Source organism: Lynx canadensis, chromosome B3 (assembly GCF_007474595.2).
Source record: "Lynx canadensis isolate LIC74 chromosome B3, mLynCan4.pri.v2, whole genome shotgun sequence".
Classification (NCBI taxonomy): Eukaryota; Metazoa; Chordata; class Mammalia; order Carnivora; family Felidae; genus Lynx; species Lynx canadensis.
This window is the reverse complement of record NC_044308.2, coordinates 116,801,269-116,821,772: the sequence shown is the minus strand read 5'-3', so window position 1 is coordinate 116,821,772 and position 20,504 is coordinate 116,801,269. Positions and strand designations below refer to the sequence as shown.

At 38.5% G+C, this 20,504-nt stretch overlaps 1 protein-coding gene across 12 annotated transcripts in view; it reads right to left on the bottom strand.

Moving 5' to 3' along the window:
• Positions 1-20,504, bottom strand: part of SIPA1L1 (signal induced proliferation associated 1 like 1) — a 362,478-nt gene that overhangs the window by 131,299 nt on the left and 210,675 nt on the right. The gene's annotated exons all lie outside the window — the stretch shown is intronic.

Genomic DNA, 20,504 nt, shown 5'->3' with positions numbered 1-20,504 from the left:
GCCCATGTGGCCACGGCTGAGGTTTAAGGAGTGCTCCTCCTAAGATGGGAGGGAAACCAGCCAACTGAGCCAAAATGCAAAGTAACCTCCAGCCCATCTCCATAGAAAAAAATCTTTAGGCAACCAAAGCTGGAATTTATGAGCTATTTTGTAACTGGGGGTGGGGCAGGCTGTTTATTTCAATGAACTATCTTTCAAACAAAGAATATACTAGCATCAAGCACAATTCTAAGTAGATTCTTATAAAAATCAGATGCTTTCAACATTTGTCACAAGCTCACAGAAATCCAAATAAATCTACCATTCCCAGAGCTTTTGGTCTCTAAAAGGCCAACGCACTAATGCCACGGTGATAAGAAAGACATTCTTGTCACATTTCATTTCCCTTAGAAAATAGTTTGTTGCAGAACTGTCTTTTTTTAGGAGATGTGAAGTTCTATCCATTGTAGGAGGAAACTGAAAGGCAGCCCTAAAAGACAATAAATAGAACTGACTTGGAAATGCCCAGGCTTGGCTGTCTCTACTACAGACCTCCTCTTCGGAACCATCTCACATGCTTCCTAGGTTTTTTAATGGGTTTTAAAAAATCTTATATTTCATAAAAATTTCTTTGCAGTTTAAAAGAAATGCCAAGACTCCCATTACGTCTTATAAAACAATGCAATGTTTCCTGTCAATTTCAAAATAGAGATGGGCACATAGGGAGAGAGAGTGCCCACAGTTTAATGACCTGTCAAAACCAAGGAGTTGAAGACAGACAACTAAGTTAAATAACAGATTTTTTCTGTCCTCAGGACCTTCTTTCCTATTCTCATTGCCTCCCAGCCCCATCTCCCTCCCTTTCTCCCCATCCTTGTTTATAGCATCAAACCCCTTTCAGTGCAATATGAACTTTGGACACAGACTAGCATACGTAGAAATATACATATGTTTTACATTTGTTAAATTAGTCAAAAATAAAAATTTCAACTATGTGTGTAATATTATGACAGATCTGTAACACCTAAAGCCTACTCCTTGGTGTTGATGGAAAAGCAAACATATGCTGACAATTATTAGCAATTCTCTTAATTATCAGCAAACCTGCCTAAGCATCACTGAATACAGTAAAATTAGCAATAGATTTGAATAGAGGAACAATACTAATTTATAGCATGTCACCTCCATCTGTTGAAAGAGTCCGCTGTATAAAAACTTCCTTGCTACACATTTAATTTTCCACCTCTACGTACTATTTGGAACGTAAGTGGAAGATCCACTTAGCAACCAACCCCACTGTTTAGTTCGGTGACTTCTTGCAAATTCTAGAAAACAAGAAGATGCATTCAAATCCTACTGGGAAAGTCTTTTCATCACTCAAGGTCTATCACAACGTAACCTGCCATCCTTTCCTGACATCAATCTTCCAGAAAAAGCGCTTCCTCCTCTCTTCTAAATCATCCCCAGCATTTCTGAATTTCCTTCTGACCATTGACCACACGCTTGGTGCTAGAGGGTATTTGAGGAAACAATCTCTCCCTTCAAGGGAAGCTACAGGTGTAAAAACAGTCCTTCTGATTCTGGCTCCTTGAGACATTCACAATCTTGACCCCTTCCTCTTCCCTAAAACTCTCTTCTCCAGATTTCCCTGATAACCATGTTCTTCATTTTCTCTTGCCTTTCTCTTTTTGGTCACTCTTCAGTATCGCTAGTGGACTCCACTGAACAGCTAGTGATTCCAGAATGGCATCCTTGGCTTTGGCTGGCCTCTCTTACCACCCTTCATACTTTGGGAAGGGGCTATAAAGGGTATCAGTATTAGGACGTATGGGAGCACTGAATCCATTAGGATAAGATAGTAGGCACGAGTATACTCAGGTAAAAATATTACTCTGGAAAGCAGGGTGTTGTTGACTTGGTTGGGTCACAGTTGCCTCTGCAACTGAATGAAGACCAAATAATGGAATTACGTGAGGAGATAGCTGCATGGTAGCCAGTGTGGTCTGGTGACATCATAGGTACCTGAACTTTTAAATATAATCCCTGTGCAGTTACCTCCAAATCCCTACTCATGACTCTCTCCCCTAAACTCCAGATAAAATATATACAAGTACTCATTTGATATCTTCCTTATTTACCAGTTGGTATAATGAATTAGCTACCAGAAAAATGGAAAAATAATTTTTTTCCAAGAAATGAATGAGTGGTAAGGAAGTAAGAACAATATTTCTTTAGGAACCAAACGAAAGGAACAACACGAGAAACTTTCCTTGTGCCAAGGGCATAAAGAATAGTTTAGAGGCTACATAAGAAGATGTGGGAATGAAAAAAAAAAAAAAAACCACCCAGAAACAACAACAAAAAAACCAACAACTATAGTTCTTCCCTGAAATAATTTACAACACAATATGGTATGTTCACCAAAAAGATGTAGCACTTCTCATCAAATATGTCCATATTACAAAATGGGATGTTGTTACATTTCTCCACTAGTACTTGTGAAATATTATCTTATGAAATTTGAGTATTTATGAAAGTATCAATGTTAATAGTGTATAAAGTTGTATATATAGATTTAGAATGCCCATAAATATTCTTTAGTAATGCCCATAAATATACTTCAGAATGTAATAGGAAGCTTATTTTATAATAGAATTATAACCTCACAGTGCCTGAACATTACGTTAGCTAGGACAACCAAATAAGGTAAACTATTTTTTTTACATCCCTTCCTGGCTTTTCTGAAGTTCACTCACATTGCATAAAAGTAACATCTCAGATGGAAGGGCTGTCTCAGTCTTTGAAGCGAGCCTGTAACACATACAAACATCTCAGTGCAAGGTCATGTAGAATTTAAGATTTATGAATCAGCATGTAACTTTTTAGAGAGGAATTTCCCTTCTTTCATTTCTGTTCTGTCCCTTCAACAAAAAGCAGGAAGGATTGGGAAAAACGGGGTTGGCAAATCCAGTTCCTGTTCTCCAAATGTTCACTATCTGAATAAGAGACCACTCATGGAGACAAAGTAGATTCAAAAACACCCTGAAATTAACCAAGCGAGTAAAGAAGTTATAAAATGCAAAACCTATATAATAAAATGAAATTACCTTTGAATCTGGAGATAAGAAAGCAATTTAAAGTGTGTCTGTTAGGCCAGAGCAAGAACCAAAAGGAAAAATAACATTTGGTTCCTACCCTACCGCCTAACTAAAAAAGTTCACTGAAAAAAGTTATTTTTCAAAGTCCTATTAAAGCTTGAAGATCCTTTGTATAGCGGAGGGTGAAGGAAACAACAAAATTCGGCAGAAAGCTTGATGGCAGAAATGGGAGACTAGAATAAAGAAGGTGCCCAAGTTTCGTGGCGGAGTTACTGGTGGGTAGGGAAATGATTCAACAGCTGGCAAAATAAGAAGTTAAGTGTGAATGTTTATCTCTTACACTTAAACATGATTAGACTTATGTAATATGCAATATAATGCCAAAGGGCTAGGTCTGAGGAGCCCAATGGTAGAAACATAGAGGTATAAAGTAGGGTAAAAGGCAATAAGTAGAAGGGGAACGGTGACTCAGAATTATCAGAGGAAACACAACAAGGTGTTTGAGGTGCAGGAAACGAACACATCTTTTTTTTAATTTTTATTTATTTTTGAGAGAGAGGGAGAGAGTGTGAAATAGGGAGGGACAGAGAGAGAGGGAGGCACAGAACTCGAAGCAGGCTCCAGGCTCTGAGCTGTCAGCACAGAGCCCAACGCGGGGCTCGAACTCATGAACCACGAGATCATGACCTGAGCCGAAGTTGGACTCTCAACCGACTGAGCCACCCAGGTGCCCCTGAACAGTTTCAAGGAAAATTGGAGTGTACCCACTCATCAGGGGCACTGAGCATTTCCATGCCTGGCACCAGGATATAAGAGACCAGACCAGACCAGTGGAGCAAGTGTATGTTTTTCATGTACTAATTTGTACATTAATATTCATTTAAAAACATAAAAATTGTATTCATCAGTACTGTACGATGTAATCTACTACTGCACAGCTGATTATCAAATATGATTTGGTACGAAACCACTTCCTACCAAATATGATCGAGGGAAAAGGGAGTGTCAGAAATGGGAACAACCAGTAAATGTCTCCTAGGCAGAAGGGAATCCTTGGCAGCTCCCCCAAATGGTGCTTCAAATTCTGCAAGTTATCAATCCGCAAAAAAGGGTCCCAGAATTAAATACGGCAGGGACACACTACGTATCACCTCCCTTAGGACATAATAGTACTTTTTAGTAGATTCAAGGTTACACACACACACACAAAAAAAAAAAAAACGTTTAAACTAAGATTTCTTAACTGATAAGACCCATGGATTCACTTTTTAAAAAAATAGAACAATTTTTATATTGTGCATCCTATGGAATGCAATTGGGGACAAGAATGTCCAATACTGGAATAATCTAGACTACAAACAAAATTGTATATACATTATAAATTTTGCTTTTTTAAAAAAAAAAAAGTTACATAACAAGCCAAAAGAAGTTCCCCCAAAGGATTTACAACGCCTGTCTTTAGGTAGTTGGATTAAGAATAATTTCTGGGCTCGGGTGCCTGGGTGGCTCGGTTGGTTGGGCGGCCAACTTCGGCTCAGGTCACGATCTCACAGTCCGTGAGTTCAAGCCCCGTGTTGGGCTCTGTGCTGACAGCTCGGAGCCTAGAGCGTGCTTCAAATTCTGTGTCTCCCTCTCTCTCTGCCCCTCCCCCATTCATGCTCTGTCTCTCTCTGCCTTTCAAAAATGAATAAATGCTGGGGCGCCTGGGTGGCGCAGTCGGTTAAGCGTCCGACTTCAGCCAGGTCACGATCTCGCGGTCCGGGAGTTCGAGCCCCGCGTCAGGCTCTGGGCTGATGGCTCGGAGCCTGGAGCCTGTTTCCGATTCTGTGTCTCCCTCTCTCTCTGCCCCTCCCCCGTTCATGCTCTGTCTCTCTCTGTCCCAAAAATAAATAAACATTGAAAAATGAATAAATGCTAAAAAAAAAAAAAAAAAAAAAAGACTAATTTCTGGGCTTTCTTTTTTTTCTTGGTACTTGTACTATTTGTTTTCTAAAATGAGCAAATGTAACTTTAATAATCAGAAGAAAAAATGTAGGAAAAAAATAAACCCATCATTCTGTTGTTTAAAAAAAAAAAAAAAAGACCTGGGAATGTAGTATGATGAACACACCTCTGACGCTGACTCCTAATTATAAACTACTGCCCTGTTTAAAGCTCCAACTACGCAAATCACCGAACAAGTCAAAGCTCAACAGATGTTAGGTCCTTCCCCGGAGATGATCTTGTACTAAATCTCCTGACTTAAATGAAATCAAAGAGGGCTATCTGAAATGTAGAGTATTAAAGATGAGAAGATCAGCAGTATTTACAAATTTGATTACTTCATACAGATGATTAACACAACTGCCTAAACTTCCTCATTTACAGATGATTTCTTTGTATTTAGTATCAATATAAAATGCCCTGCAGCCCAAAGAGCCTCCATTTCACCTTGCCACCAGGTGGTGGTGACTGAAAACCCAGGTGAGGCTGCCTAACCAGGGTGAGGTTGAGCCATCAGCCATCATCACATGTCCCCTTTCCTGGGACGCTTCTACTTTCCCACGTTCAGACATCTTACCTGTCGCCACAGTCCTCTTTCTGCGGAGATTCAGGCTAAATGTAACGAATGTCCCCATTTGGGCTCTGCTATGAGATATTGATGGCTCAGGAAACCAACACTATATTTAACCTGAGGAGGGAGACTCTACTAGTATTGACTTTCCCCTCTGGGAACAGAAGGGAAAGAGACGGTCTGAACTGTATCAAGTCAGATTCAAATTACATAAGCTATGAAAGCTACCCTTGATCCACACACAATGAACAGCAGCCGAGAACCCACATCATTAAGACAGCTTGTCAGGTCGCCAACATGGACCTGGGCCAGGGCACCACTGGTGCTTTGCACTATACTAGTCACCCTCCCAGGGGGAGCCAAAGAGGGAATGTTTCCACCCTCAAGTCCCTCTAATCTACCTGGAACAAGAGGAGTGTGGGAATCCAGTGGGTTCAGTAAGATAGAACATCACAAATGGCTTTAATAAACATATTGTGGTTCTCTCAATTGAATATTTATATTCTAAAAAGAAATTTCAGGAAGTGCGCTTGAAAAAAGCACATGTAAATTCAACTTAGAGTAGAAAGTAGCATCAGTAAGAATCACGGATAAACATAAAGTTGTTTCTATATACAACCCTAATATCCAAATAATTTTAAATCATGATGAATATCAACAGTAACCATATTTCATTTGGCATATTTAAAATTTTTTAATGTTTATTTTTTTTTGATAGAGAGACAGAGCATTGGCGGGGAGGAGGTGGGGGGGGGGGCAGAGAGAGGGAGACGCAGAACCCCAGGCAGGCTCCAGGCTCTAAGCTGTCAGCGCACAGCCCAATGTGGGGCTTGAACCCACAAACCATGAGATCATGACCTGAACCGAAGTTGGACACTTAACCAACCGAGCCACCCAGGCACCCCACACTTAGCAGATTTTTTTTTTTTCAACGTTTATTTATTTTTGGGACAGAGAGAGACAGAGCATGAACGGGGGAGGGGCAGAGAGAGGGGGAGACACAGAATCGGAAACAGGCTCCAGGCTCTGAGCCGTCAGCCCAGAGCCTGACGCGGGGCTCGAACTCACGGACCGCGAGATCGTGACCTGGCTGAAGTCGGACGCTTAACCGACTGCGCCACCCAGGTGCCCATCATTAGCAGATTTTAAAATACCACCCAAGGACCAAGACTTAGAAGAAAAAAATTAAAACAAAATCACCCCTCACTGCTTTAGCATTTCCTTAAATACAGATTGCAGATGCTTTATTTGTCTGTTTCTTCCTACCCTTATTCCTGGCTAGAAGCTCTCCCTACAGGGCTCCAGAGCAGCAGGACTCCCCTCCACTTCTCTCTCCAACACTTGTTCATGTCTTCAGTCCTCACAAGCACCCTATGAAGCAGTATCTCCGCTTTCAGGGAGATAAGTAGATTGTGTGCAACACCAGGGGCTAGCTCTCAGTAAATACTGGACTGGCAGTTAGAGAATTTATGGCAGAAAATTAGTTCAAATACACATTATAAAAGAAAAATCATCTTCCTTTATAGCCTGAGTTATTCGTTTTTTTAAATGTTTATTACCTTTTTTTTTTTTTTTTTTTTGAGAGGCAGGGGAGTGGGGGGCAGAGAGAGGAGAGACAGAATCTCAAGCAGGCTCCATAAGGTCAGCGCAGGGCCCGGCATGGGGCTCGATCTCACAAACTGTGAGATCATAACCTGAGTCAGAATCAGGAGTCGGACACTTAACCGACTGAGCCACCCAGGTGCCCCATTTCTGAAAACAAACTCCTGTACGAATCTCTATATCTAGCAGGAGAAAAATACTGATTATCAACTTTCTTAAAATGCTACAGTGGTCAAGCCACTTGTCTTTTGGGAAGCTTCACGGCCCCTCAATTGCCACCCTGTTACTGTGTGATTGAGGCTTGGAATTCAAGACTAAGTGGCACCTGTCCCCAGACTGCTTTCTCCTTCCCGTCACAGCAGGAAGTAGGTCTGCCTACTTTCCATAAAGATCTACTGGATGACTGAACCCGAATTAAGGGTATCCCTCTCTGAGCTTACATTCAGAATTTAAAATTGTGAGTTATGAGGAAAAAAACCCTGTCCAAACCTGTCATTTTCCACATGTGGTATCTCAGGGTCAGAAACTGGAAGTTCACCAGGGGCAAATGGCCAGGGGCAAAGCCCATATGTGAAGCCAAGTTTCCTCATTCCCAGACTCCCATCCTGTCAGCTCTGCCAGAAGTTCTTCCAGAACATGCTCTGCAACAATTTGCTGCCATCAGTTTTAACTCCAGTTTGAGCATCCATGATGCTGTACCAGTTTGTACACAACCTTGTTTACACAGCACCTCCTGGGAGGTGTGATCCACAGAGCTTGTGTGGAAGATTCTGCCGCTCAGAAGAGCCTGGATCGCTGCTCGAGGGGTCTGATGCCTACGCCATGTTGCTTGCGCTACAACACTCTACCTCCTAAAAACGCCTCTCCTCCCCTCCTACTTTTTGAAATTCGTGACAGCCCTACACATGGTTGGGTGTTTTCTCCCCAATTAGATGTTTAGATTCCCGAGGGCAGAGATCCATCCGGTTCTTCTCCCCAAAGTATCTCAGCTCAATCTCCTTGAAATGGAATCATTAGAAACAAAAGTCACAGGATCTCAGTTAAAATGGACTAGAAATTAATGGATAAAGTAAGAGAATTCATACTGTCGTTTAAAATGTGGTTATGGCTATCTCATAAATATCAGTGTTAAGGGGGACAGGTCAAGAAAACAAAAAGCCTACCTGAACAAAATTTAATACAGATTTCAGCTTAATTTTTCTCTTTAGGAGCCTTCGTAACAACAACAGAAGGGAATGAAAAATAACAGCAATTTGACCTTCTTCCCTTCTATCCAGTTACCATCAAAGGGCATGAAAAATAGCCACACGAATGAGCAAATCTTTTAAAAGAGCAACCAGAAGTGCATCAGTTAGAACTGGACGAGGCCCCTTCACAATGAAACCACTAAAAAGTAAACGAATGCACAACAGGATTAGGTCTTAAAAATCCTAGCAAAGTAAATAAACACATTCACAGGAAAAAGGAGGGGTGATTAGTCTAGCACAGGTGGGAGAGACAACAGAAACCAGAAATAAAAATAACCGTCACCAAATCCATGATGGTCAAGACAATTATCTTTTATGCTCATGTAATTTCTCTCCCGTATACAAGGCTTCCCATTGTTGCCTTTTTCAAAGCTGTTTTTTAAATGACTGAATTGTATGCTTCTTGTTTAAAACAACAAAAAAAAAAGGAAACAGTGCAGAAAAAGGGGTAGCCACTCCTAATAGTTTGTGCATTCCTCCAGATATTGTGTGGGCTGGGCACACACAGTAAGAAAGGATTGAATGACAGATACAGACCAGAGAGAAAGGATACAGTGCAAGGGAGAGCTCACTTCTGAAGAGACTTAATCTAGTACATAACCAGAAAATGAAGGAAGGCAGAGGGTGGATGATGAAGAATTAAAGAATCTACTTATGTCCAGGAGAGGCAGAGGACCTCCCCCTGCCAAGCTGACAGAAAATAACTTGATGAAACACTTCACAACTGACACAATTTAAATCATATATATATATATATATATATATATATATATATATATATATATATGTCTAAATCCTGGTTCTGAAAATAGGAGCCCTCTACAAATGTTTCTGGCAACTTGTCAGCAACAATTAAGACAAGAGCGAATGAAATAACTTTTTTTTAAACGACACACATTCCTCCAGGGTTTTTTTCTTTACTAATTATGCACATATACAAACATTCATGCACATTATACATAACCCTCAAATAAAATTACTTTTATCTATTCCTGACTTCTAAATGAGATTTTACTGACAAATTTATTATTTTTAAAAAAGGAGGTATAGCTGACATAATATTATGTTAGTTTCAGGTCTACAACTCAGTGATTCAATATTTGTATGTACTGTAAAATGATAACTGCCAGGAGTCCAGTTAACATCGTCACCATATATAGTTACAAAGCTTTTTTTTCTTGTGATGAGAACGATCAAGCTCCGTTCCCTGGCTACTTTCAAATATGCAATACCACAGTATTAACTATGGTCACCATGCCGTACATAAGATCACTGTGACCTACACATTTTATAACTGGAAATTTGTACCTTTTGATCACCAGCACCCAAGTCACTCCTCCTCAACCTCAGGCGACCACCCATCTGTTCTCTGTATCCATAAGGTTGGTTTTTCGTTTTAGATTCCACGTTACTCACAAATTTTGTAACCTTATCATTTAAACTTTGATTTACAAACTAGAAAAAAAGCTAACGAAAATGCAAACCAACCAAGCATTCAAAGACAGAACCTTGGGGCAGGAAGTCCTCTCTTTCTTGGCGACTCCTTTCATTTTTGCGACCAAGTGAAAGAAATTCCTTAACTGGAATGATAAGTTTGATCTTCAAATGTCATCTTGTGTGCCTGCACTAACACTCACTTCAAAATTTCATCACCCTGCCTCTTCGGTACTGAGTGCTTACAAAGTGCATGCAAGCACAACACTTACACTCTCTTGCTTAAAACCTCACACCAACTTCCCACCACTTTCAAGGCAAAAGAACAATCTCACAAATGCAAGATAGATCCCTGTAAGTAACAGCCTTGTCTCTTTACGCTGTCAAGAGAGTGTATGGCTCTAGTCAAAGGGAAACAGAACCAGCTACAATGCCTTGAATATACCTTGAATGCACTCATGAGCTTTCAAAACAAACAAATAAACAAACAAAACCAAACTACACAAAACCAAAACACCAAGCAGCAACCTGTGCTGGAATACAACCTCATACAATTCTCTTCCGTCGTTGTCTTGGTTTGTTCCTACCCACCCCTATTTTTCCTGTTCACCTCTTACTCCTCGAGACTGCATTTAGGTACAGTCTCTCTTAGGAAGTTGTCCACACCCCATTTCAGCCCCTGCCATGTTGCCATGTTACCTTTTACACACATCCCTTGAGAGTACTGCATGTGACATATGGTGATTCAAAATCAAGACCGGGATTCTCTAAAGAAATTATCACCGTACTATGCATCATTACCTTCTAACACCAGCTCTGCTGGCAATAAAAATGAAGGATTCTCTGTTTGAAGTTTTCTGACAAAATAAGTGATTTTGAAGTTTTTTCACAAAATTGCAGGTAGAACAAGTTTAAAAAAAAAATACGTCGCAGAAAACTCTTTAACAGAATACAAGCGCAAGGAAAGGCCTAACCAGTGCTGTAACAATCATGGGTATAAATAAGCATCAAAGACATACAAATCAAAACAACACTACATCACTTTATACCCATTAGGAAAAATCCTAGGAATGCCAGTACTGACTGTTAATGGTGCACTGTTAAAACAGACATCCTTATATTGCTAGAGGCAATGAAGATTGGTAGAACCCTTTCAGGGGGAAAAAAAAAAAGGTAAACCAGAAAATAATCATAATCATATTGTTGGGCTCTGTAACCTCTCTTTCAACATTTGGAAATGTATGGTTGTCCAGAGGCTGAAAAGATTTTCTTCTGCTGAACCCCAGGACTCCTCCTCATACACCAACTCTTTCTGATCTTTATTTTTCCAGCAGGCCCTAGGATCTCTGCCAGTCTTTCCATTTGTCCCTAACACTCCCACCACAACCTTGGTTCCCAAAAGGCAATCATGCAAAATATCCTGATGTTTCAGGGTTTTCTGATGCACCACCCACTAAGCCACAAGTGGGCCCTGAGGCAAGGGATTATGCCTTATTTATTAGCTTTAGTCCCTACAGAAGTTTAATGATAAATGTCATCCATATGTGAATACAAGAATAAGTGGTACAACAAACAATGAGAAGTGATTTTACAATCTATAGAAGGAAGACCTACTGTACAAAGATACACACTGCTAATACAATAGTTAAAGGCAAATAGTACTACAACATAGAAGAAAAAAACAAAACAAAACAAAACAAAACACAAAACAGATATTATCCATCTTAGATATTATCTGAAGTTCTATTGTGGAAAATGAGAAATGAGCACGCTTTCAGTAAGTATCCCATTTCTTCCCTTGCCCTATTCTGTATACATATTTCTGTATGTGCATGTATGTACATGTATCATAGCTATACAGAGCAGGATTTGTATTACTGTGGTTATATGTCCTTAATTGCTTACTTTATGTTTCCTGGAGTTAATAATTGCTTCATTTGTTTTCCATTTGCTTCGTTTCTACATACCTACTCTTAATTCTTCCTAAACTCAATGAAAAAAAAAAAACCCCACAAATTTTTCATTACTGTTTTCCAGATGGTTACCAAAGCAATGGGTGCCCTATCAATTCCATTTCTCTTTCCTGGAGCCCTCTCTTCTGGAGCACTCCATCCTTCTACTCTAATCTGACCTGGCTGAATGCTAGGTCTACTGCATTGGCATTCTCAGAAGCATCCCATCATTATCATCTTGACAGTTCCTTCTCTCCTCTCCTCCGAAGGGCCCCATGTTCCCCGGATCTCACATCTTACTCCCTCATTTTGATGAGCACTATCTTCATTTGGCAACTGCCTAAGAAGTACATATGTAGTAAAAGCTTTGAGACTTGGAACGTCTAGACTTAAATTGACAATTTGGCTGGGTATCGAACTCTAGGTAGAAAAACATTTACCAATGGAATTTATTATTTCATTATCTTCTAGCTTCCATTGTTGTAACTGAAAAGTCCAGTGATACTCTGATTCCTATTCTTTTATACATTACATCTTTTCTTCTTTTTTCTTTCTTTCCCCTACCCCCCAGGAGGTTTTAAAAATCTTTTTAGATACTGGAGTAGAGTAGCCTTTGTGAGAACCTTTTTATAATCCTTTCATTTGACACCTAGTAAATCTTTTCAATATAAAAACATCTCTTTCACTTAAGTGAAATTTTCGTTCTTTCTTTAAATTTTTTTTTTTTTTTTTTTTTTTTTCAATAATTCCCTTCCCTTTACCTTTCTTTCAAAGTTCTACTTACTGGATACTGGATCTCCTAAATAGCTGCTTATCTCCTCTCTCCCACCATCCATTCTTTTTCTTTCAGGTACTAGAAAGAATTTTCTTTTTTTTAACATTTATTTATTTGAGAGAAAAAGAGAGAGACACAGACAGAGCACGAGTGGGGGAGGGGCAGAGAGAGAGAGGGAGACACAGAATCCGAAGCAGGCTCTAGGCTCTGAGCTGTCAGCACAGAACCCGACGCGGGGCCCAAACCCACAAACTGTGAGATCATGACCTGAGCCAAAGTCAGGCTTTCAATCGCTGAGCCACCCAGGTGCCCCTGGAAAAGAATTTTTTTTACCTTCATTTTCCAACCATATTATTAAATGTTTCATATCAACTCCTGGCCTCAATTTTGAAAAAAAATTTGTGTTCAATGATTGTTTCTTCCCATTAAAAAAATAAATTCTATTCTTATTTCATAACTGTAATACTTCATCTCATCCTTACTAATATTAAGCAATTAAAAAAAATTTTTTTTTAATGTTTATTTATTTTTGAGAGAGACAGAGACAGAATGTGAGTGGGTTGGGGCAGAGAGAGGGAGGCACAGAATCTGAAGCAGGCTCCAGGGCTCCGAGCTGTCAGCACAGAGCCTGATGCGGGGCTGGAACTCACGAGCTGTGAGATCATGACCTGAGCCGAAGTCGGCTGCTCAACCGACTGAGCCACCCAGGCACCCCTAAGCAATTTTTTTTTAAAGCTTCCTTTTCATATTCGGTGTCTATATTTTCCCCACATATACTTTTCTTCTATCTGTCGTGATCACTGTCTTTCTCACATGGAAGGCTTTTGCTCATAATGTCTGCTATCACTGACTATCCTTTTATATTTAATATTCAGGCACTGGGGCACCTGGGTGGCTCAGTCTGTGAAGCGTGTGACTCTCGGTCTCAGGGTTGTGGGTTCAAGCCCCACGTTGGGTGTAGAGAGTGCCTAGAAAATATAATCTTAAAAAAATAACGTTCTAGCATTAAAAAGAAGCTCTGTGTGGAGGCATGGCTTATTGACTGCTACATGAACTTTCCTGGAGGGGACTGGTTGGGGACCCAGTTGTTTTACTTGTGAAAACTGAACATAGGGGAAAACAGAATTCTGACTGTCTAGCATCTGTTTAGTCTCTGAGCTCTCTTCCCACATCCAGGGAAATTTCTTGCCTTATACAGAGAGTCTATCTTCCACCACAGAAGCTACAAATGCCACACCATCACCTAACCAGACATTCTTACAGATAGGGTGCAGACATATAACCAGCCCCTCAGCCCATGAGATAAGCACATCCCGAACCCATGAGTCAAAAAGTAGTGTCTGGAGAGAGCAAGGGGCCACAAGTCCACCTACGTGGAAAGTGACGGGAGCAGTAATGCCCCTCGTGTACAGTAGTGCCCTTGGTAAAGTGCACACGGTGGTAACACAAAGCTAGACGTCTAGTGTTCAGAGGCAGCACCACACTGGTTTTCTTGTACGACTGAGCATTCCCTTCGGCCACTTGGCCTCCCTCGTTCTCACCCATTTTCCAGACCTAGTTCTACAGCCTTCCCAGTGATTCGGCAAGTCACTAAATACTATTTCCATAAATCCTTTGCCAGCTTAAACCAGACGGAGGGTCCCCCCTCTATGCTGGGGGGACTCACAAATGCCACATGTGTACAGTTCATTTATAGGATACACTTCGGTTTCTCGAGAGAAGAATGGTTTCATTTCCTGTCTAGTGCTCAGCATTCCAAGAACCGAGCTCAGCAAAAAGTGTTTCAAGTAATTCCTCCCATTTTCTGGAGGCTTTATGATCACATCAGGTTAGGGAAGGGACCCCCTCTACCTAGCTGCAACCAGCCTCACCCCTCCAATCTTCTCAGCAACTTGAGTCCTCCAATTTTGGGTTTGTACAGGGTCAACATGCCCTAGAACCCCTCTGTAAAGGCATTCACATTGAGCTCTGTCCACATCATTACTTACAAAAAAATCAATGACCAAAACTGTGCTGGTAATTCTAATCTACTCCTATTTTTCTCTTATTTGTCTTTGTATATATTTATGTCTTTTTCTATTCCTTTAATGACACTGGCATAGGGGTTAAGGAGGGAAAGGAAATAATTGTGGCATGTGTTCAATCTGATGTTTAACTGGGGACTGCAATGCTATTAGTCTAAACTGAAAACTTTCAATTACAAAATATTTGAAACCTGCAAAAATGTAGAGATACCTAGTACCTGTCATCTGGATTTGATAAATGTTAATATTCTGCCAAATTTGCTTCAGAGTACAAAGAAACAAAATGTTACAAATATAGCTAAAATATCAATTTCCAATCCCATCCTGCTCTCAGCTTCTCTGAAGAAACTTCTCAAAGATGCTATGTACCCTTCCCATAAGTATTTTGTATATTTATGAAATCTGTACAGATGGTATCATTTGGAACGCATCCTTTTACAACTTTTTTTCACACAAAAATTGTTTTTAAAGATTTATTCATGTTGATACAAAAAGATATAGAGCCTTTATAATAACTTCTGTATGTTTTCTATTCTTTGTATATACTAGGTTTTATTGAGTGCAATCTAGAATATTTCCAATGTTTTGCTATCACAAACAATGAACGAATGGCCACTACTTTCGTATCTTCTTTGGAGACATGTATGAAATTCTCTCTAAAGGATTCTAGAAAGGGAACTGCTAAAACCTTGAGTTGGAGCAGTTCTCAACATTATTAGATACATCAGACTACTCTCTAACGTGCTTGGAACAATTTTACAATCCAGCCATGACATACAGGACATCACTTTCTCTATCATCTTTGCCTTTAAATTATTACCAGTATGATGATATCAATGCTACCTTATTGTTGTCACTGGCATTTCCCTGATAACTAGTTAAAATTTTAATTCATTTATTGGTCTTTACTTATGTTTTACCCATTTTTCATTATTATTGATTTGTGGGATTTCTCTATATGGTATGGATATTTATCTTCCATAAGATATGTATATCTGAATGTATTTCATATTCTATAGCTTGCCTTTTACCTTTGTTTAAGGTATGTCTTCTCATATACACACTGAAAAAATTTAACACAGTCACATTTATTGCTCTTTTTTATATTTTGGGCTTTTTGGATCTTGCTCAAAAAAAATTCTTCCAATCGCCAACACCATACAGATGTTTTCCTATATTTTCTTCTAAAAGTTGAAAGGTCACTCTTTTAAAGGTATGTCTTTAATTCATCCAAAATTTGTTTATAGGAATATATTTTTAATTTTACCATATATATGTATATATATACCATATATATGTATATATATACAATATATATTCAGTATATAAACCTCTGTTGTATCTGTTGTTTCCTTACTAGTTTTCGGTTTGCCTTTTAGTACACAGATGTCTCAAAGGTTTATGTGACCAATACTGTCTGCCTTTCTTTTCTGATTTCTTTCTTTACTTTTATACTACTTGGAGACAGTAGTTCAGTAAAAAGGGAACATGTGCTGTAGCAGTGAGGAATCAATCAGAACACACTGCATTGCGAGGTATACTCAGTAATTACAATGGGATTAAGAACATGGATATAATATAAATAGGTCATGAGAAATGATTTAGTCCAGAGATAATGATCCCTATGTGAAAAGGAATTGATTAGAATTCTTAAGAGATACAAGCTTTTAAAATCATCATATAGGTTCTCAGATTTAAAAAAAATTAGTAATATAAATATGAAAATGAAAGCAAATTACTTCAATTTATAGGTAGAATCCGAATTCGTAATAAAACAAAAACTCCCAACCTGTTGCATTCAAAATGTATAAACCAAAAGAAGACAGGGAAAATTTTAAAGGAGATATTTAACAAAACTGGATTAAAAGAAAAAAAAAAACAACAAAAGAGGCAAAATTACTGGATATTAAGTTTAAAATAAAACCATCCAGCTGGTGCTATGGTAACAGAAACATCTGTAATAAAATATGACATTTTGGGGTGCCTGAATGGCTCAGTAGGTTAAGCGTCCGACTTTGGCTCAAATCATGATCTTGCAGTTTGTGAGTTCAAGACCCACGTCGGACTCTGGCCTGACAGCTCAGAGCCTGCAGCCTGCTTCAGATTCTCTGTCTCCCTCTCTCTCTCTGCCCCTCCTCCACTCATGCTCTCCTCTCTCTCTCTCCCTCTCTCTCAAAAATAAACATTAAGAAAAAATTTTTTAAATATGACATTTTTATGTCAAGCATTAACAAAGGAAATCAAGGAAAAAACTGAAACATAAAAAGAGAAATCAAAGTGAAAATAATAACATTCATTTATTAATCAAACAAATATTTACTGTGTGTGTCTACTCTATACAAGGTATCATTCTTGGCACCGAGGCTACAGCACTGAATGAAAGTAACAAAATTCTTTGCCTTCCCTGGAGTTATAGTCTAGGGAGAGAGACAGACAAAAAAATAATAATAATATTTTTAAAGATTATATACAATAAATAATCAATATATAATCAATATATATAATAAATATATAATGAAATAAATAATATCTTAAATTTATTATACTTTAAAGAGGAATAAAGCAGGAGAGGGGAGAATGAGCACCGAGAATTTCATTTCGAAACAAGGTCAGGGAAGACACAGAGGGAGGCATGGACGATTCCGCCAAGAGCAGGAAGAAACGGAGCAAGGCAGTCAGTGTCACACACACTGAGGACACAAAGTAATGACAAGAGACAATGAAGGACAAAATTCATGACACAAATAAAGTCATCCTGACCGCTATGCCCTAAAAGAGGATCGCCTTTCTAGTTAGTTCACTCACTGTCTGTGGTATCTATATAAAAACAGACCCAACAGTAAGCACTTAAAAAATCTAAAATAGGATTATTTTTTTTAAAACTTAGTCTAGTCAAAGCTTAATTTTTAGGCGTGTCCAATAAAAACAAAATAATAACTATAGAAGCGAACTGAAACATGAGAAGATATTGTTAGAAATTCCTGAAAATTGAGAAGTGAAATTTCTAGCCTATTAGATACATTAAGCCAAAATCATAGAGTAAGATAAATCTATAACTTTCAATGTAAAGGATAAACTGAGAATTCAACTCATAACCTTCAGAAAAATACAGGAAAATGTAAATAAAGGAAAAAAGTAAAATTTAATAAGCTATAATAAACGTAATATGATAAAATACATATAAAAATCACATTAGTAGAAATAAAAGAGAAGCAAATTGGAAATTAGAATATGTAAACCACTGAATATTTTTATTTAAAAACAAGAATTTTTTTTTAAATTACGTTTCTTTATTTTTGAGAAGCAGAGAAAGACAGAGCACGAGTGGGGGAGGGGCAAAGAGAAAGGGAGACAGAATCTGAAGCAGGCTCCAGGCTCCGAGCCATCAGCCCAGAACCCAATGCAGGCCTCAAACTCACGAACAGTGAGATCATGACCGGAGCCTAAGTCGGACACTCAACCGACTGAGCCACCCAGGTGCCCCACCACTGAATATTTTTAAACATCTGAAAATGAATAAGCAAGAACACAGATGATTTCCGATTAAAAACATAGCATAAGGACTTAGAACACCAGAAAAAGACCAAAAAAACTAAAAAAGAAACAAAAAAATTATCAATAAAATACTTTCCAAATGAGATACTCAAATAGTTGTTAACTCTTTCCAAATTGAAGAAATTTTTAATTTCTTGATTAAATGAAGATATCATGCATTATATGTTCCATATGCATAGGAAAAAATACATGCAAAATGCAAACCATAAAATAAAATAAAAGCTGGCAGGTTATCTATTAAATTCTAAGTTAAATAGGGTTCCAATTTCAACTCTCAAGATACTAGAGAAAACTAAACTCTTGTGTTTTATTTATTGAGAAATTACAACTTGCCAAGCACTGTAAGGAAAATTTTACATACATTATCAACATACACAAATGCAATTTTAGGCAATATCATTAAACCTGTTGGTATTCCACGTAAATAATTAAAACAAGAACAAAAGTATAAGACCACTTAGTGGACACAAAGTAGGAATTTAATAAAATTCTATACAAGAATTCTAAAGGAATGGCTTCTATTTTTGGTAGAGGTACTAATTTTAGACAACAAAAACCCTATAAATTATTATTGGAAGTTGCATAATTCACTATGATCTAAAATGAAATGACACAAATATTAGGGAAAAAATGGGCAAAGTACCATTATTTTTTTATGTCATGGAGATGATAGGTGTTATATGGATCATAGCATTCCCAGCATCTACTATTATCAGGCACATAGACTCAAATAAATATATAATATATAATCACCTACATAAAAAGTTTACACAAATTGTTCAGAAAATACTAATAGTTGTTTGTGAGATGACAACATGTGGCTGACAAATATTCCAAAATGAGAATGTATAATTTTACAATGTAAAAAATATACTTTGTCATTTAGAAAAGCACCAAATTGAAAAAGACCAGGAAGAGCCTATTCACAAGAAAAGAAAATACGAAAGAAAATGTTTCACTTTACTGCCATACCAAAAAAAAAAAAAAATCAAACTAATTCTTCAGTACAGTGCTTTTAGGGGGCAACTAGCTAAATGCTTCAAAAGCCATTAAAATGTGGGAATTTTAAAGAAAATACTATAACACTAAAAATCAATCTATACAAAGAAAGATGTAAATGAAAGCATTACTAATAGCACAAAATGAAAGTAAACTAAATGTAGAACTTCAAAATGGTTATATAAATTAAGACACCAAAGGATTTTTAAAATGGCATAATACTACACAGGAAACATTTTATAATATAACATTGAACTTAAAAGGTAGAATGCGAATTTGTATATATTTGGTGACTATTGTCTATGAATCATCTTCAGGTTTTAATCACAAATAAAACAGAATTAATCCTCTAGATAACTACTAAAAAGAACTCCTTTTAAAAAGTACAAATTCTTGGGGCGCCTGGGTGGCTCAGTCGGTTGAGCGTCCGACTTTGGCTCAGGTCACGATCTCGCGGTCTGTGAGTTCGAGCCCCGCGTCAGGCTCTGGGCTGATGGCTCAGAGCCTGGAGCCTGCTTCCGATTCTGTGTCTCCCTCTCTCTCTGCCCCTCCCCCGTTCATGCTCTGTCTCTCTCTGTCTCAAAAATAAATAAATGTTAAAAAAAAAAATTAAAAAAAAAGTACAAATTCTTCACACAGATTTCAATATTCAATTTTAGAGTATTACACTAAAGTCCCATCATAATATTAAGGAAGACTCTAAAACACAGCATTTGCAGTCCTAATATCTGAGTCACCCACGAAAATGACGAGCTATGGTAAGAATTATCTGAAACGAAATTTTGAAAAAATATCTATAATTTATTCTAGGAAACCAAGGGGTGGAGGGAACTGAAAATGCACAGGGTTTCTAAACTCATCTGGTACACACCGTACTTACTCCAAGGGGTACGGCAGACACTATCCACAGCCTACCTCAAGTTTATCCCTCCCAATTCTTCTGACAACAGACTCTCAATTTGTTTCAGGCAGCCTTGGAGCACCTCAGCAGGCAGCTCCGCCTTAGCCCCAGGGGAGAGATTAGGAATTCCCTAAATCAGTCATGGACTCTGGGGCCCCCTGGCCCTGGGGTAACTACCTAGTCCAGTTCTGACAGTGAGAAGTAAGCAGATGTGTGCAGCCTAGTAACAGCTTTGCCTACCACTTTCTTCCTCCTGGGAGTACAGGAAGCCAGGAAGACCAATGGGCATCTTACGTTAACAAAGGCCAGCCGGAGGAAAGACACTAATCTCCAGGGTCCTTGGTGGCATCCCTGAGCATGTGTGCCAGACCTAGAAGTGATGAC